The following is a 20,726-nucleotide window of genomic DNA, read 5'->3' as shown; positions in this document are numbered from 1 at the left end:
CAATAAATTGTCACGTGGAGGAGAGATGCTGTCTTGATGTTGGGAGGAATTTTGTGACCAAACCCAGTCCATTTCATATCCAGAATATGATATGTAATGTTACCTGTCATACCTTTTCTCAAGTGTGTTAACCATGTCTATGCAGATGCTAACCTGTACTGGCAGTTGTTCTTACATCTAACATCTTCACGATTCTGTGCTATAAGGCGTGACATGTCACAGGCCTTCACCTTTCTTTTTCGTTTGGCCGGTGTGTGTCATGTTTAATCACCGCCATGTTCTCTTCATGGAAAGTTGTGAAAAGCCTGCGCCTGTGCTATTTGGAAAGGACACGAAATGCAGTCCAAATGCTGAGAAATGGATGAAAAAAAAATAGGTTTTGTTGACACACAATGCAGTATATTATGGTCATAATTCAAAGAACTAAAAAAAATACTATAATAAAAAAGAACTTGCTACAGTAGGAAATCACTGAAATTGCTTCACTTTAATTAGTTAACACACCATGTTGCAAAAAGATAAAGCTGATAATGAAGACAGGCAAAGGTGTTGCACGTGGTGAAATGGCATCATTATGATAATAATAGACTTTTTTGATCAGAGTGTAGCTATAGGTGTAAATTACCAAAACTTGGGTGTTATTCATCACCAAATGGTTGAGTTGTTTGTACACCTGATCAGAGAAAAATTTATATCCATCTTTGATGTTTCTACATCCGCTGCCACCACTGCTTCCTTGTATGTATTTTTAAATAATTTAAGCTTTTTTTTTTTTAAAATTCTTTTATCATTATGTACACTCTATGTTGTGAGGCCCACCCCATTCTCACACTTGAAGTGCACACTTTTTCCAAAACAGACTGAATAATTTAGTTTCTAAGTGGGATTGCCATGGAAAAATCAAAGAGTGAGCTTGCCTGGAGTGCTCAAGTGCCTTCTATATGCCCATATTAGAGCTGCTTTCTGTCAACCCAATGTAGAGTGCTTAAAAGTCATTTTGCAAGTGTTTCATCAGACATGCACGGTTTCTCTTTGATGCACATGGCCACTGACGGTGGGTAATATTAGTTTGACATTAATGTGGGAACTCGGAGCGAGCGACAAGGTTTTTCTTTGCCTGCGGACATTTTGGATAGACAGCCTCTGTGGTGTTTTTTTCTCCCCTTTTCATGGGTGGGTGTCGTCCTCCATGCCTTACTGGATCATATTTTTTTGACTGTTAAATGAGGATAGTACACGTATTTACACGTACACGCCACCCTCTTTGGGTGTTTTATTTGTAAAATGCGTGTGTCATTATGATGAGCAGGGACTTTCGCTCTTCCAGTAACTCCAGAGGAGAACATATGTTGCTGTCACTGTGCTCATAAGAGATGGTCAGCTCACTCTGTGACTTTGAAAACTTTTACAAGACCTCATCCAGTCACACTACATCCTCTGAGCTGGATGTGAGTGATTCGAGGCAGGCAGAGATATCATCCATCAGCCACTTCTCCTGGGCTTAATGGCTTACCACATGTTTGACTCTGTGTTTGTTATGTGTTATACCGCATACTCTCTTTATGTCAGAATATCAGTGGGCAGCACAGTGTCAGAGCTCACAAATGGATTTTCTAATCCACTGGTTTTGGTTGAAGTTCTTTCAACCCCCGGGTTTTAAAGCTCAAGCCAAAAATGTACTTAAACACAAGCATTCCTTTAGACTCCCGTCTGTCTCTGCACCAACTGTCATTGTGTGTTTGAACTAACAAAAACACTTCTGTGGCAGGGAGATGAAGAAGCGAGCAGGAAAGGCGAAGGACGTCAGGAACGCTCAAATAATGAGATGTCAAATGGGGCAGACCGTAATTGTTAATTACATTTATTCCTGTGCAGTTGGAATGCAGCCATGATGCTTTCAAGAATATAAAGTGGTGTCCTCACCATGTTCCAGGTTCAGGCTTTTAAATGGATCTCAGTGATCAGGTGGAGAAATTTGATAAGCAAGCACTCCTTTCTTTGCATTCTTATGTAGCCGTATGAAGTAACGTTTTTATTTAACTAAAAGTCAGATTGTCTCAACAGCATTAATGAAACACTGGAAATCGTTGCCAAACATGCCATTAGTCTTCTCTGACATACACAAATATGTTTTTCCATTAGGCGAGAGTTTGTTTTGCATGGGTGACCGGCACAGGGGGGGGGGGATAGTTTGACATAGTGTGCATCAAACTGTTTTATGTCAACAGGAAATCGCTCCGAGGGTGTTTGCTTTGACTCCGCCGTGTTTGCTTGTTCTTCTCTTTAATTGACACATTAGTTGACCTTGGCTCAGCCGTTTTGCCTCCACTTAGATCTGTTCTTCTTCGACTGCAGGCAGTCACATCTGAAGGCAATTAAAAATGTGCAGGACAAGACCTGTCAGTAAAGCATCAAAAGTCCATGATAGTCCCAGTCTGAGATGATGTAACGTCTGTTCACTTAACGGAACTGAATTCAAAATCTCATTTCACTGTTCTGTCACTCCAATGCAGTGGCTCTCAAACGGCTATGGCGTGTCCCCCATTTAAAGGCGGGAAAAAAAGCACATCAAGACGGTACTCGATTTCTTGCCATGTTCACATTAGCATAGCCTCATTAGTGGTGGCAATGACATCAGAAATCTTTTGCTTCAAGTCAGTAATGCCCCGTATCTTTGTTCGATACGTGTTATCTTTAACATAACCCCCAGTCCGCACATCCCGTTTTGTCTAAATAAACCGTGATACACATTGTGCCTTCTCTTTTTTTAGGGTTTCATTTAACAGTACCTCTTTCACCAACAGGATACCTGAAACACACAATTTCATATGATTACAGACTTTGATAAACACTGATAACAATAGAACAAATGGGGTTAAGATATCTTATCAACTGCCTTTTGTAATACATTTTTTAAATTGTAAAGAGACTTTATGGACACCCTGTATATTTTACCGTTGGTGACCAGGGAGCTCGCCCCCTAGTTTGAGAATCACTGCCTCAATGCATGCAATAAAGACATGGACTCAGGAGAACTAAATCAGTCTGTGTGGAAATAACTATCTCTTGTTTTTTTTTTTGTCTTTTTTTTTACAGTACATTCATGCACACACAAGTTCATCCTCTGTTGCACATATACCTTCCCAGTTATACTTGCCACCCCCCCAAACCATCTGCTGTCAGACACTAGTAATTAGTTTTATGATGTTCTTGGCAGCCCCAGTATGGCTTCATGATAATTACCCTTTTATTGTTTCGTATTCTATTGTTAATGTTGTTGTTTCGTGGCTTGTCCTAATTAAAAGTTTGGAGCTTCGTGGAATTAACACAAGCTGCCCTTTTTGTCCTTCTAAATTGCTTATCCTGCAAAGCTTACATTAAAGGATATGATGGATACAGGGAGTGACGAGAGCAGATATGGTGTGGGACGGTAAAGCGCCTCAGTAATGAAATAGACTAAATCCTCCAGCTGTAATGACTACGAAGTTTCCAGGTTGCAGCACGGAGAAGAAACCCCGCCAAAGTATTTCACATTTTCCCCGTCTCCTAGAATTATTTTATTTTTTTCTGTTTCTCAGATAATATAGGAGAAAATTACTTCGGGAAACATTCGCTGGCTGAATCGTGTTTTCGGCAGCTTTTCGTGTATACGTGGCAGACAATGAAATGATGTTGATAATTAAAACAAAGCACTCGGAGAGCACCAAACTCCTGAATTCTTTTCTATATGTGGATCACAACACAGACACAGCCAAAAACATGTAAAAGTGTATCAAAAGCTGTATCTCAATTGGTGAGCCACCCTCCTCAGAGGATGCATTTCATGGCCTGTGTTGTGACACACCACCATGGCTTGGTTGTCCCGTTTTGCAGCCGTCTCCAATTGCGCCTGACAAATGCATCCTTCAAACCCTGAGCAATGGAAGGTATATCCTCAACGGGAATGACCTGTTCTACAATTCAGTGCCAACAAGGACAAACCATGGAGAATACGCTTTTAATTACAAGAACCATCCTTCAAAACAAGTGAATACCTGATGGTATACATGTTCAAATAAACAAGGGGCCTTTTGTGGCTAGTGCCATGATTGACTTCTGTCTCATCCAGGCTACACTAGTGCCTTCATTACCAACATCTCAAGTGCTGGTTTACACTTTAAGCCCATTCTGTTTAATACTGGTTACTTAGTGCATTATTATCTATTTTATAATATAACACTAAACATCTTATTTATTGTACATTTGTAGATGTGAACGTGCATGCTTAGTTTGTATTACGTGACCCCAACGTGTAAACACACTTGAGACGCATTGAAGACGGATTGTTGTCCGTTCTGGGAGGAGGTCGGAGACGCATTGTGACCACGTTGAATGAGTCTCCGATGCATCTCCTCTCCACCAACTACGTGTGTGGATATGCGCTGGTTTTCCGCTTGTCAAGGACAACTTCTTCTCCTGCAAAGACTTTGTACAATCGTGCAACTTCACGGCGTGAGGCTAACGTTGGTGTTGATATGGCGGCACACAGGATGTCTTGCAGAAGAAGAAGGGGGATTGGATTGTAATCGCATCTTGATGTGGACACCGGAGATGCATGTTAATACCAGGGAAATGTATGCGGTAAAACACTGTCTGATCACAAAAAACACCTTTTGAATGTCATGTGTAAAGGGGGCCAATGTGTGTCCCACATAAAAAAACCCTTTTTGTTACAGGTGAGTTGTTATGAAGAGTAGTTTTTCAGAGACACAGTTGTCCAGGATCTGAAAACAGGCTAAGTCTCACCTCTTTGGATTTCTTCGACACGCCGCTATTTCCTTGCATTCTGCTATTCCCCTGGGGAACGCACAAGTCAATATTCTCCCTCCATCTCCCCCGTGCTGTTTGTTTAAAGTGGCTTTTAAGTTGACAGGTGGTCAGAACTGGCTTTCCCCCAGCCTCAAATGTGCTGTCTGAGAGAACTCTAGTGCTGAGCTTTGGTCATCGTCACAGCTAAATCAATTTAAAACGCAACCCAATAAGGTCTCCCATTCAACCGCACATATTAACCTGGAGTAAAAAAGCTCTGCGGATTAAATGGACCATAACTGGGAGAGAAGGAGTAAACTCACTGCATGTGTTATTGACAGCCACAAACCCTCTCACCCTAATTGATGAAGAGATAAAGAGATTTGGTTATTATAATTAAATTGTGGCGAGGTATGTGACATATAATTAAGAACATGCAATAAACACTAACGTATGACCTCTAGATTATTATTATCTGAGGATTAAAATACTTCCTACGAATCACATTTTATCTTCTGCATGCATCTTGGAGCTTTTAACAACTATATTAAAAAAAGAGTTGTTTTGCTAAAGGTTAGTGTTAAATGAGGTTTGATTTCTCTCTCTCTATTAAATGGGGAAAATGTGGATTTATGTTGTCATTATTTTTCATTTCATTTCTCCACATTTCACTCCACCCCAATTATTAAGTTTAGCTTTGCTTTTACATTATGCCCTATCCCTTAGCCTAAATGTCAGAGCATTACAAATTTACACTGACTAATGATCTGTGCTGGGAAGAAAGAAGGGGGCCAGCTATCTCTTTATTTAACACACAGAGAGTAATGATTAGCACTCAGAGGGGGCGCTGGTGAAGGCCGGACATCTTGGTCTGTGTCCTTTAATAGGACCTGTCTTCAGTGATTAGAGATTGTTGACGGGGGAAGTTGTAGTGCCGAGCACCAGACGGAGCGCTCAGTTCCTTTTTCCCATTTATTATGATCAGCCTATAGTCTATGCTTACTAGAAAGCACAAGCCTGCACACACACTTTCTGCTCATTATGTCAAAGAGAAACAAACATTGTCAAGTCACAGGGGAGAGCTTGGCTGCCTCTCCTCCCACGCCTCCTGAAAACTTCTGGGTCTAGGGGCCATGCTGGCAGTCACACTCTAGCTCTCTCATCATTACACCCTGGTTCACAGCACAGCATCAGTACTTTCTGTCCTGAACCAGGCTGGATCCAAACTAATTAGGCTGTCATATCTTTTTTTCTTTGAGGCTGCTGGATTTTTGTGATTAGTTTCTTCCATGTCATTTCGAAAATGGTTCAAAGGCTGCAAACTCTTTTCTGTCTAAATTAATCAACAGCGTCCTCTCTTCTCCTGGCAAAAAGGGCCAGACCCTGAGCTAATTGTAAAGGGATGGCTCTGTCTCAAAGTCTTTTTTCCTCCAGTAGACAAAGAAGCCTAATTGTCTTTTTCGGATCACGGCCCCGGCTGTGACAATATGCCCATCTTTCTTCGTCTTCCCCTTGCCTCCAGAGATCAAACCCCAGTTCAAATAGAGCTCATAGCACTCTGCCACTGGAGGTTGAAACTGTCTAAAAGCCTATGACCTGTGCTTGCACACAAACTGTACAATTATAACAGAGTAGGCAATGCATACTGAGTAGCTGTGTCTTCCTCTTGGCACTGAAGGCTAAATTCATTCGTATGAAAGTCAAGGATAGTTAATGGGCGTCCTGGACAAATATAGAACCCCCCTGTATTCCGCAGCATTTCAAACACACAAGGCTTTTTTTGATTATATATTCCAAATGTATACTCATCCTTGTATGCAAAAGGGGATCTAATGGCATACTAATGCGCAGTGTTCGCTATTATGCCTGAACCATTTCAGCCTAAGCTCCCATGAAAGCCAATCAAACCATAGCCTGACAAATTTTGTGCCTTATTTTCCTCTACAGTTTATTCTCCTGAAATCAGCAATTAATTGCGTAGAGTTAATTGCAGACTGAACTGCAGGTAACCTCTACTGCTCTGTTGCCGCACGGTGTATACCCTGAGAGCAAAGTGTAATAGATTCACCACGGAGAAATTATGCACTCAAAGGATTAGTGCAGGCTCTCCTGTGGCAGCAAAGGCGAAGATGTGATTTTTTTTTTTTGATTTTTTTTTAAAAAAAAAAACCTGATCAAAATAAAGAAAAGCTACCAAAAAGTCATTGGAAGGATCATGATGGATTACAGGCCACAAATGCATATCTTCAAAGATATGTATTCTGCGATCTGGAAACTTGACCCAGCTCTCCGTCACACATGGCGGTTAATCTGTGGCACATGACAACCATCTACCGATCATCTCACGTCATGAATCACCTCCACTCCTCCCATAAAACCGCAGCATTCCTGCACCTTACGACGATACAACCCCACATGGGAGCCAAGAAATCAAAGTCGCATTACCTCGATGAGAGCTGCTGCTCGCCGCATGCGATGATGGTTGCATAGCCAGCTCCACCGCACAAGATCATGTACTGTAGGGTAAAGTGGGCTGGCCAATGTGCATGACAGTCCCGGCCTTAAACGGTCATGATTGCAACTAATGGCTATAATGATGTAGATTTTTCTCGCCAGCAGGACAGCATAATTAGGATCAAGTGAATTCAGTATCACCTCAGGAAGTCCAGAAACTCTTTTTTTTCCTCTATTCCATTCCGCTCAGTCAATCTGCGTGTGCACACGTACAATGTGTCTCTCAATGCATAAGTGTGTCTGACTCAGACTTTCACACAGGCCCCTGAAATTAGTGAGAGTCTTTGAAGTCGTTGGGTGTTTGAAAGGGAATGAATGTATTTATTTTGTCGATAATTAGTTTTGCTGTTTTGTTTTGGTAAAGGAATACTTCACCGATTTGCATTTAGCTTTGTATTTCTAGGATAGGGGTAGTATTTTTTAAAAAACCGTGCTTCCCAACCTCAGTTTCCCCTGAGTTGAGAAATATCTTCATTCTTTGTTTTGTTACGTGCCCACCAGTGACACTTGGTCCAAGGCTTGAAACTACAACGCTAATTCCACACTTTTTAGACCCACTCGTAGGGGGATGGGACCTGCCATCTTTGCTAACAGTTACGCTAACAGGACCAAGTGTCACTGGTGGGCGCGTAACAAAGAAAAGAATGAAGATATTTCTCAACTCAAGGGAAACTGAGGTTGGGAAGCAAATCTTTTAACAAATACTACCCTATTCTAGTAATACAAAGCTTAATGCAAATTGGTGAAGTATTCTTTTAAAGCCACATTGGGCAGAGATTTTGCAGCATTATTTATCAAAAGTTCCACTCATAACTTTTCAGCATAATGTACATTTTTAAACCCTTATTTAACCAGGAAAGCCTCATTGAGATTTGATATTAAAACACAAATAGTTCTTCAAATTCACAAACATAAGACAACACAAACCACTTGGCCACGGGCTGCCATCTAGGGAAGTTCAGAGAGTGACAGGAGACTACAGTACATGAAGGTAATTTACAGTCCTGGTACTATGGTACAGAGAAACCTAAAAACAGAACGTCTAAAAGAGAGTCGGACAGGAAATGCAATAACGCATGTGTCGATACGGGCAGAGAGTAACAGAGATGGAGTGATTGCTTCAGGTCATTTGTTGTGTATGAAACAAATGCGTCAGTCCGCGCTCATCTGATAAGAGCTCAGGACACAGAGCATCGATCCCGAAACATGAGTAATTTAATAACTTGTGGATGAAAGTCAGCAGCCATTTTCTCCAGTGATCCTGTTTACCACAGCTTTAACGGTAAATAGCCTACGTGTTTCTGTCCCCTGCCTCCTCTCAGCTGTCACTTGTAAATGAGTCCTCCTTGTCCCCATCACTCATCTTACACAATACCGTCCACATGGACAACGTTGGCTGCTGTATTCAAGGCTTCGTCAAAACATTTTTATAATATAATGAAGGTTTTCAATAGCCTTGTAAAGTAATTAACCTTAATGCACACTCCCAAACTGTTAAGTGCTTTGGGTCCTTGAATTTGAGGGGCTTTATCCTGGAGAGGTCCTTTAATCTTTCAGGAGACTTTCAGGTTAAAAATGGCCGCAGTGTGATTAGTTGAATTCCTCACAGTTCCTGGCTTCCTAAAGCAGAAGTGCCATTGCTGTCATAACAACAGATGCAAGTCATACATCGTACACACTGCCCAATTGTGTCCATTGACGCAGATGCAGTTTGATTGACTGCGACTGAAGTTGGGTCCGGTCTGTTACCCTCACATTAGGGCTGCAACTAACAATTATTTCGATATTTTTTTTCGTTTATTAATCAGATAAAATTAACTTACCCTGACTCTCCTTCACCCATGGCTCCAAGGTGCTTCCTCTTCAGGTGCTCATGCAGCGATGTTGTGCTGCCGTGTCGTGCATGAGCAGCCGTGCACATTTTGCACAGAACGCTCTCTGCTAATATTGTTCTCTGCTGTGTCCGTCTCCGCCATTTTTCAAACGCTTCTTCTTCTGGCATTGTTCTCTTCTTCTCTTACAGCGGTCAGCATTCAGCTTAATGGCGCTTACTGCCTCACATGAGGGGGTAGCAACTGTACGTGTAATAACGTAGACCCAACTAATCGATTTATGACGTTTAATAAACTTTAATAATCAGTTAGTTGTTGCAGCCCTACCTCACATATTTGCCGATTTGAGTCTTTACCCCTCACACACTGACTGAGTCCCCAGCTTGACTCATAAGTCACCATGAATTAGAAGTGTTAAATTTAAGGTGAAATAGTTGCACTTGGTTGCATTATGAAAGCAATTGACTCACGCTAAGATCTAATGCAGCAGCTTTGCAATAAATCCTGTGAGGCTGATAATGAGTGAATGCGAACATAGTCACAGAGATGTTAATTGTCGGTTTGTTTTGTTTTTTAAATTTGTGTGGGAGACAACGTTTTAGAAGCGCTCTGGACACTCACTTGGTTGCTGTGCATACTTTAAAACGCGGGCGAGAAAGATGTGCAAACATGTGCTGTGAGGATTTCTGCAATTTTGTTGATCATACTGTAGATGACTGCATTATTCATCAAACAAAACTTGCCTCTGGTAAAGAAATCTCCACCCTGTAGCTTTTTCAAGGTTTTTTTTTCTTTTTTTGAGAAACTCAATCACTTAATATCACATCTGGTTTCCCAGACACTGCCGCCTTGGGCCCCGTTACTCCGCCATGTGTTGGATTCAGATTGTGTTCAGTTTTTGTCGATTATGGTGATTCTGGTAAATAGTTCTTCAAGTTTCGAGTAGACGTGCAGCCTTTGACATCAAACATATATGGATTTTGTTCCTTATAGGCCTCTGGTTGCCTTGGTTACTGGAATCGTAATATCATATAGTGGAAGATGTGCATTTTACGCCAAGGGAAATGGTTTGGGGGGTGTTTACTTTCAGCTGCATCTCGTTCTTATTTCAGACCTCTGTGCAAATTAAAGAACACACACGGACACAAGCGTGTGCACACACACTCGCACACACAAGCATATATACATCAACATATTCTCATAGGCAGACCCACATACACAGGCATTGTGCTTGTCAAATCAAGCCACATCTCCATGGAAACAAGAGTCGAATAAAGAGATCGCCTTAATCACTCGATAAGTAGTACAAACTCTGCACTACTCTCGCCAAAGACATTCACTTTCCAATGTGATTTCAAATGGCGTATGTGAACATGTAAGGCCATTTCATTCTATTAGCCAGAGTTATAAATGGTGACATAAGGGACAGCTCTCCAATATGTTGTACTTGGGGTTAATTAAAAATGTAATGGTCAAGCCTGTATTTCTAATAGAGCTGACAGGAGCTCATAATTCATTCAGATTGATTGGATATTAAACCACTGGTCTGTATAACCAGTAGTCAGAGATGACTGTATGGAACAATTATCCCTGAATCATTGCCGATTGTGGACGGAAATCTAACGAAGCAGCTCGAGCTTGTTGAGTCTTTAATTCCGGCACCAAATCCTTGAGCGCGGCGACACAGTCATTTTTTTCCTCCCTTTTTGATCAGTGACGTGAATTATTTTCCTTAATTAGAAAATAATTCTAATGCCGAAAAATTGTTTCCAAGATGATTCCACGATGCTCCTGTTTTTATAGGATGATTACAAATGTGACATTCAAATAATATTTTTAGTCTTTCAAGAGGTAAAATTCCACGTTTTTATGTCTGTGCTTGTTTTGAGAGTGTGTAGCGCAAATTACTTTCAGCATACTCTGCTAGAGCAATTACTTGATTAATCGCTTTGAGGCTTTTTCATTATTAAAACAGGATTTCTGATTGTTTTAACTTATTAAATGTGATTATTTTCTTCCTTTCTTTGCTTCATATAATAAAGAAATCTTGAAAACTCGATCATTTTGGTTTATGGATGAAATAAGACATTCAATAACGTCATCATTTCCAGATTTGACAAACACTGATCACCATTTTTTAACGTTCTCTGACATTTTATGGACCAAACGATTATTCGCTGCGTCAAGAAAATAATCGACAGATTAATCGATTATGGAAATAATCGTTAGTTGCGGCTCTAAACTCTGCGTTTAGCCTTTTATTTTCTGAGAATCAGTGTGGCTGTTTGTGATGTCCTGCTAATAGCTGAGCTCAATAACTCAGGTGATAATTATACTTTGTTTGACCAACCCTGTGATTGTAATAGTCTGTCTTTAAATTAAACTCCAGGCCCATATTTTTGTTTATCTTTAACACGGCGTGTCTTCTACATTTACATAATTACGTTAAGAAATAATAAAAGATCAGCTAAATCCTGAAACAAATTGTCCGTCACAGCAGTTTGATGTTAAAATGCTATAGATTAGTTTTCAAAGAAAAAAATTTGTTTACATTTACCAAGTTTATTAGAGGTACTGGTTTACTTAACATTATGGGGAATATTAAACATCTCCAACTTTTTATAATATTGTGCCAGACCTATGTTTGTCTATGATAACGTTCTGCTATATAAACAATGATGAAAGAGGCTCTATTTAAAAAGTGTGAAACTGCAGCCATCGGCTTTTAAAACAGGTACTGCTATCCCATAAAAACATTGTATAGTGTTGCCAGGAAGTGACTAACTTCTCTGTGAAAGTGGGTGGTGAAATACCATGAGCTGTGTTAGTGGGTGGGTGGGTGGCACAACAAGCTGAAACACAAACTCAAAACAAAAACAGGCCTTTGTAAAAAAAAAAAAAATGTAAACACATTGTAAAGACATTTTAGATGTTAATAATAATTCTTTAGATCCATACCACCCCTGTTACGCATGAAAGATTTATATTATATTTTAAACATTACGAGTTAGTATACATACAATAAAATATTGGTATATATATTTTCTGGTCTGTTGATTTAATAAACAAGCAAAGAAGTAAAAAAACATTTATACCGTGTGAGCAATTCAGCTTCAGCTGTCACTTGTTTAACCGGGCTAAGGCCGTAGTCTGACTAAAACGAGTAGTCCCAGTATACAGCAAATCTATTTATTGGCTGTGTACGTCTGACTCCGTCTCCGTGTGTGGGCGCTGCATCTCTCTATGAGCTAGCGCATAATTAATCAGTTTCCTTTTGACCTGTTCGTCAAAGAAAAACAAACGGCAAGATGAGCGGTGAGATGAGTCGTGCTGTCGCTCCGTCTGCTTTGTACCTGCAGTACATGTTAATCGTGATAGAAATTAGAAAGACGCTGTAGCTACACGTCGTCTCCTTCTACTTCTGGGTCAAAGATCGGGGGAGGTCATTTTGGTGCATGCACAGAGCGCCAAGTGCGACTTCAGCCCGACTAAGCGTATACATGCGGGAGTAATCGGACTATGAAGCCAATATCCAGGTATCTTAGTCCGACTAAGACTATATTGATTATAGTTGGACAAAGAAAATCAAATTATTGTCTTAGTCTGACTGAAATCAGACTGATTTGATGAAGTGTATGGAAATACTCGAAAGGTTTCTCCTACACCGGCGACAAAGAAACCCTTGCCAACACGTCACATCAGCGATACAGCAGTTGTCGAATGTAGAGCTGTTTAACACACATTTCTACTGACAGCAGCTTTAACATACTGAAGTACTCATCAAAGTGAATTCATTTATTCATTTTCAGTGCTATAATTTTGCTCACATGTACAGTATATACTGAGAATGCTTATACCTGCACCCTGGTGATCTTTCCCGCTGTGGCCTTATCACACTTATGTCTCATGAGGAGGTAACAGAATGTGATTTCCTGCTTCATGTTGTTGCACACAAAAAAAAAAGCTGTAATTGATGCGACCGTCTCTGCTCCTTTCTACCGTCGCCAACAGAACTACACAGGATCTATCTGTGTTTCGCATCCCCGTCCCCCGAGGCGAGTCTCTGATGTGGATGAAGTGAGGTATTATTGTTGTCGGAAACAGTGGGCACCTGCCTATTTTACTTGGATTTGGTGCGTGTTTTTCATGCCGGAGGTATTTACCTGCATTAGAAGGGGGAAAAAAAAAAAGGAAAAAAAAAAGTTTTCTTTCTCACATGAACTAATTCTCACAGAGCCTTTGGAGAAATGGATAATGAGGTCGATGTGCATCAGGAAAAAAGCTCACAGATTTTATATAGAAGGACAAACCAATTAAATACTCCTCAATAAAAAAACTCTCAATAGAAGTTGTTAATAATTGAAATTCAGCACAATTTCTTCCAGTGTCAGTAATCTTGTTTTGACAGGGTTTGTTCCTTTCATTATTTATCTAATAAAGCAGATGATCAGATCTGGATCTGGAAGAAAACATAACAATTCTTTGTAAATGCTGTACTTTGTGCTGCTAAAGGTGAATACATTGTTTGTGTAATCACGTATCATGTACTAGTCTTGGATCTGTACTGGGTCTCGATCATATAAAAACACAAACTCTTGTCAAATCTTGATTTGGTCAAACTGATCATTTGTGGTCTCTGATCTGTTGTTAAGCAGATCAGATGCGACTGGACTGAAGCACCGTCTCCCAAATCAGGCATTTTTGTGCGCTTAATGTCATGTCGAGTATAGACGGAGGAGGCCAATGTGGCAACACAAATCAAATTTAAGTTGTCTGACGAAGCCCAAGGAAGAAACACTTGTGTTAATGTGATGTATGAATAACAAATTAATATCACACTAAATTATGCGAATAAATGAAAGTGTCTGTCTTCATTTAGAGTGAGAGAACTTCAGATTTTCAGATGAACAACAGAGGTGATGCTTATGATGCTCAGGGGCTATTTGAGCGTATTCTCCCCCCTTTTCTACAACCTGCTCCAGGCTGTTTTCACGCAGCCTTGCACGACCCTCGCGCCTGTTCCCATTTCTTGTGTTTTTTTCATTTATTTTTCTGCATTAAGCGCTAACGGAAGAGAACATTTCCATTTAAACGCAGTTACAGGACGGATGACACAGCGGTCAACACGAGTTTGCGCTGATGAAAGAAGAGTTGGAGTTTTGCTGAAAGGGTCTTTTCGGATTCTCCACAGACTGAATCAGATTAAACTTTACAGCACCGCGGGGGAAACTGGGAGCATAATGCATAATGTGTCATAAATGCGCGCATTTGTTGGGCGAACAAGGAAACCGTTGATGATGATGTAACCGCGCGTTACCTTATTCTTAACGCACACAATCATTTATCTTGAGATGGTGAAAATTGAATTATCTCGTCTTAACTAAATTTCCCTTTGAAGTGTGGAAGGAATTACATTCCTCAACAATGTTTTAATCTGAAGGAAAGTGTTTGATCATCGCTCCATTAAAACTTTATTTAATATTGAGTGTCAGCGTTTCTTTTTACTTTATGCTACGTGCAGTTTACTGTAACTCTTTACTAAACGGGCACTTTAGCGCTGTTCACGTTGACATTGTGGTCCCTTAAGCACTTTAAAATGAAGGTCCCTATTTCCTCGTTTGCCTGGAGGCATCGCACATTTTATATTGTCTCTTGTTTTGTGAACTGGAATACAGCATATGCTGTTATTCCTCATCTGTTGTTGTTGTTGCTGTTATTCCTTATCTCTTACATATGTTCTTGTGTATTTTGTTCCATACCGTCAACCTGCTCAGGGACAACAGATGTAAATTAGCCAGTGACTGTAATCATGTTTACATGCTGATGTTCATAACGTGCAGCGTCCCTATTCAAAATGAATGATTGAATAAAAATAAATGTTATTATTTCACCTGAGCTGGAACCGTAATATATTAATAACACCAAAATAGCACTCAACAGCTCCACTGAGCCAAACAATCGTGCGGAATTCAAGTTTTTAAAATGTGTCTGTCTGTAAATCTGTAAATCTGTCATGACCACAGTCGAAAGGTTTGGTTACTGCTGTTAACTACTCTTTCAGCGCCAGGTAAGCTAGGTTATTGTGTTGACGGTCACAGGTTAGACGTCACGCAAAGCTTTCCGGTAATGTTTGCGTTCCTTGTGCAAATGCCCATATTAACGACAGATAGGGGACAAATAAAGGAAATAAAGTTTTTATCTGCAGCTTGTCTTCTCGACACGACCGATAACATTGGAATACAATTCCCACTAATTTGTTGATGGGTGTCACTTGACCTCTGACTGGGCTCCACCCATGGCTAGGGCTGGGTATCAATCAAAAATCTTCGATACTGGTACCAATATCGATACCTTCACTTTGATACCGCTTCCTGAATTATACAGTTTTATAATAGTTCTAAAAAAGAAAATTATATTACACATTATGATACAAATCTTTTTTTATTATATTGTTTTTATTTATTATTTATAAAAAAAATTTTTTTTATTTATTCTCAGCTTTGGTATTTTTACACTCAGTGCAGTTGTTTTTTTTTGTTTGTTTGTTTTTTTGACATAAAAAAATAAACAAATTATTTTCAGTGCAAAAAGAACAATTGCAAACAAGCGACAAGTCATTTTCACTAAGGACCTTAAGAAACTTACAGAGGTTTCTTAGCAGTTCTCAAGAAAAACGTGTAACGTTACAGCCAATCACTGGCAGCATTATCAGATCATGTGACTAACTCCTAGGTACCGAAACTTGGGGCCTAAAAACAAGGCATATTTCGATACCCGGTACTATCGAAGCATTTCGGTCAGTACCATAAAAGAACCGAAGTTCAGTACCCAGCCCTACCCATGGCTTTAACCCTCCGTTTAGTGGATCACCGATAGAAATGGGTGATAAAAGCCTGCTGGGCCTAACAGTAGGCAACTAGGCCCTTACTGGCCCATACGTATGGGACTGAGGTGTGTTGATAACGACCATTCAATAGTCTGACAACAACCACATCGGTGATTCCTAATTGACTTGATGCACTACTCACTCTGCTGTAACATGAAATATATTTTACAGAAGAAAGGAAATTGTGTGAGAATCATTCATATTAGGGCAGTCGCTGCAAATGAGAGAATTACAAATCAGAATTGTATTAAAAAATAAAAAAAATGATGGCGGCTGAGTAGACACTGTGAAACTGCAGTGGATCCGAAGACGTTACCTGAGGAGACTCTCTAATCCGTCATGAGGACAAATTGGGTTCTGGTATGCTCTTCAGTGTGTGTTTTCAAACCGCCTTTGAGGGGTTATTCAGGACACAAGGGGTCTGACCTCAGAACAGACGTTAATTCCGCGTCTGAACGTGGTCATAGTTGCCCAATTCTGGTAACGGATTATAAAAGAAGTACAGCAGTAAAGCACAGACACTGCTTCGGGTCACTACAATAGCAGCAGCCACAGCATTAAGACCTGAGCCCATGATAACGAGACAAAGAAAATATAGGAGACAACCTCTACTGCCCTTGGCATCTTTGAGATAATTTACCTTTTTTTTTGTCACTTCTCAGAATTTGCCCAACAGAGAAAACATATCTCATACCACTAAAAATATAATCCACTCCCAGGGGCTTTTCAAGGTCTGAGAGGAATTTCAGAAGAATTTAGGAACATTTTAATCTATTTCTGTCCGTCTAAAAATACAAATGCAGTCATGTGGCAAATACAGGGGAGTGTTATTTAAAACCTGCACCCCGCACAAAAACTTTGAAATAGAATGCAAAGTACCAAACGTTGCTGTCGTTTTCACGTCACTGTGTAACTTCTGTCGCCAAAACACTGCTAGAATTCTCGGCAGAGTTTTGTTAATCTTTCAACATTCGTGTCCACTCATATATGAGAGAACTGGGGTTAATTCCTTAATGTAGAGTTCACCGCAGACTCTCTTTACTCGGGTCATTGTCTCCACCTTCCCTCCACCAGAGTGTTGTAAAACATATCAATCAAAGTGGTAGTATGAGTGTGTATGTATGTGTATATATATATATATATATATATATACACATATATATGTGTGTATGTGTATATATGTAAGTATTTATATATATGTGTGTATATATATACATATATATATGTATATGTATATATATATATATATATATATATATATATATATTAGGGATTTACATGTATTTAATAAGTTGTAAACAGAATGTTTTGTGTATATTTTAAAGGACGGCTGTCTTCCCTCGGTGTGCAGTTGGCAGATTAGCTGTGAAATTGCAATTAACAGAGTGTTTTAAAAGAGATGGAAAGTATGCTGGCCTTAAGGCACACTCACACATTCACACACACACATACACACTTTAATTCCTCCTCTTTTATAAACTGCATTTTTTCCCCCGCTTACCCACGATGTCAAGATAATAACATACAGGAAGCATTAACACAGTACAATCCATTGGTTTTACAACATCCTTGAAATAAAGAATGTAGCACATCCTGGAAGCATCACATAATACATAATATGTATGTGATGGCTGGTTATCAACAGCAACTCTATTAATGGGTTAAATATGTTTATGTTTTTATAATATAATACCTGGAAACTGTATATATATATATATATATATATATATATATATATATACACCGTCATTTCAAGCCTTCCAGCTACTTATATTTCACATGGAATTTTGAAAACTCATGCCCCCCCATACTTGCTATAAATCACTTTATAGCAGAGGTCTGACACTGCATTTTGTGAGTTAAGTAATAGTCGAAATAAAATGATCTAATGTAAAATGTTTTATTGCATTCGAGACCTGTTTATACTCAGCCTTCCACCGAAATGACTGTGTGCACTTAATCAACAAAAGACAAGCTGCCAGTATGAGGTGATGGAGAAATATTTTATTAACCTCCTCCACAATTGAGAGGAAATAAACATGGCTACTATTAACCTGCACTTTGGCAGCGGTGTCTGAAACGCTATATTCTGTGGAAGTTCTGTTTTCACAGCAGCCCCTGATACTTCCTGGAGACTGTGGTTATCCGTCTACTTGACAATTGGTTGTTTTGATTGGTATTAGGCCGACAGCGCTGTCGGACTGTGGGATATAAAAGAGAATCAGAGAGCATAATCCCACTTTTACAAGATTTTAAGTTGCTGAAGGTTCTGGTGGTTCTCTAAACTTTGCTCGCATGCAGACACCTCAGTGGATATGGACGGTGCGGGGCCTCTTGAGCACTCACCGCAGGACTTCAACAGCTTGCGCTTTGATGTGTGGGTAGATGGGTAGACGTGGAGAGGGAAGGAGAGACACAGTGAGGGAGCGGGCGGGAGGTGGGGGCCAAGAGAATTAAGTTCAAGGCTGAGATGGGCTGGATTTACATTTTCAGGATTAAAAAATGGCTTTTCAAAGTTAAGACGAGCACTGGCGTGAAGTCGGTGGGGAGATCGCATCAGCGTTGACGAAAACAAATCGTGCCAAAGGCCATTTTGATAAACCCTTTAATATTGATGATCAAGAAACCGACCTTGAACACTGTGAAAACAGGGGCAGCTTTAAAGTTCCATATTGAATGCACACAACCGTGACGTGCACGAATACTGCACATGTTTATATTTGTGTGCATGCTGATGTATCGCTGATACATGAACCTTCACAAAAAAAGATCTTTCAGGACCAGGATTCATAAATATATAAAGGAGGTAATAGGGACGGATTACAAATTATGCCCTGAACTATACATACTAGGTTATCCTAAAATCCATCGACCACACGATAAAGCTTGGTCCAGACATGTATTATGATTGGCAAGCAGATGATAATGAGAAACTGGGAAGATGCTCACTTCAAGAATGTGTTTCAGAATTGGCTAAGGTAGCAGCATTTGGAAAAAAGTGAACGTAGGACGGATGTGGTGATGGTGAGTAATCACATGGACACAACAGCATGGCCCTTATTAACATGCTTGGGGATCCCAATTCCACTCGCCAGTGGCACAGTGGACAGTGGACAATTTCTTCATTTTGCTTTAACGTCACCAATATGCCTTGGGACCCTTGTTTCTGTATGTGTCTTTATTGTTGTTATTTTACTAGCGTCATTGTTATTGCTGCTATTCATTTGCTGTTTGGAGATGATATATAAAACGGTGAGACATAAAAAAAAGGATCCTTTTTTAACTTATATGCTGAACTAAATCAGAGTCTCTGCACTGAAGAAGAAAACACATGAATACGGAAGATAAATGACTGTCTTACTTACAAACACTGAAATCTTGTGTCTCTAACGGAACAGAATTATGGCTTTTAAACATATAATGCAGAACTGCTGCCTATGCATTGAAGATATGGACACTGGGATATAATGCATGTGCAGCATGGCACGCCCTGCTTTGCAAGTGAGCCCCTGTACTATATGTTCCACTCACTCACATTTGTAGCAATATGTCACTGGCAGCACCTAGACAGGTCCTGCCAAGCTCCCCGCACAGGAAATATGAGGATGGTGATTTTATTTAACAGCTCATTTAGCATTCATGTATAGTACCTTTAGCCCAGGTTCCTAATGGCCTGTATCCCCCAAGATTTGTCAGAAGATGTATGAAAATGCAAATATGTCAGCAGGAAGTGCACCCAGCGCTCAGCATGGAGACGGATTTGATAGCTCTGCAGTAAAAATTTGAGCTCGAGTGGGAGTCTTAAGCTGGATAGCGCCGAGCTGTCTTCTCCAGCAGTCCAGGGCCGAGGCTGCTGTAACACCGCCATAACAATGTCAGGAAAAATGACTCGGGCATAAATTAAACTCCATGAATGTTTATGACCGTTGTGATTAATCGGTTAATAATGTCACTTTTGATGCCGCGTTAACAACCCCCTCCCATGTAACAGTTCTGTTATGAGATTTTCCGTATTAGTCAAGAAATCGTAATCTGTCACGGCCGGCTCGACACAAAATCGTGTTAGTACAACGTCAGTTGTTACGACGGTGTCACAAATGGTTTCTCTGACTGTGAGTAATAGCTGATTTTGAAGTGATGAATGTTTAGCGGTTTTAAGGATATACAATTACAACCGAAAAACAAAGGAAATGCTAATACAGTGTAATAACAGTATAATAACACAGCCAAACATTTGGCGGTGAAAGTGGGTGGTAATATAATCCAGAGGTATTTGAAATGATGATTAACCACTGCATACTTGAGCAGTCGGGGAATACTAACAATCTATGTTGTTTGTGACTCACTGTGTAATCCCGCTGTGATTATTCTATTGATTATTTTCTTGACAATCAATCCAAACAATAGTTTGGCGACATCCTTAAATGCAGCTGTATCCTTGGCACAATGGGTAAAACTGACTTCTGGGTTCTGGCTCTTTTCATTCACATGTCTGTTTATTTTCCCAAATCCCAAATAATCCCAAAGCTGTCCTTTCAGAATTTCCCTGTACTGAATGTTATAGCCACATTCACCCTGTCATGACACAAGTGAGCAATCAGCAATCCTGACCGTACAGTTCAGTGTTCCACCACTTTTTGCATTCGTAGCGATCCACTTAATTACTTTACTCTCTCTCCTGGCAGCAGACTGTGTTAAGGTGTAGA

Source organism: Solea senegalensis, linkage group LG1, assembly GCF_019176455.1.
Source record: "Solea senegalensis isolate Sse05_10M linkage group LG1, IFAPA_SoseM_1, whole genome shotgun sequence".
Lineage (NCBI taxonomy): Eukaryota > Metazoa > Chordata > Actinopteri > Pleuronectiformes > Soleidae > Solea > Solea senegalensis.
This window is presented reverse-complemented; position numbering follows the sequence as displayed.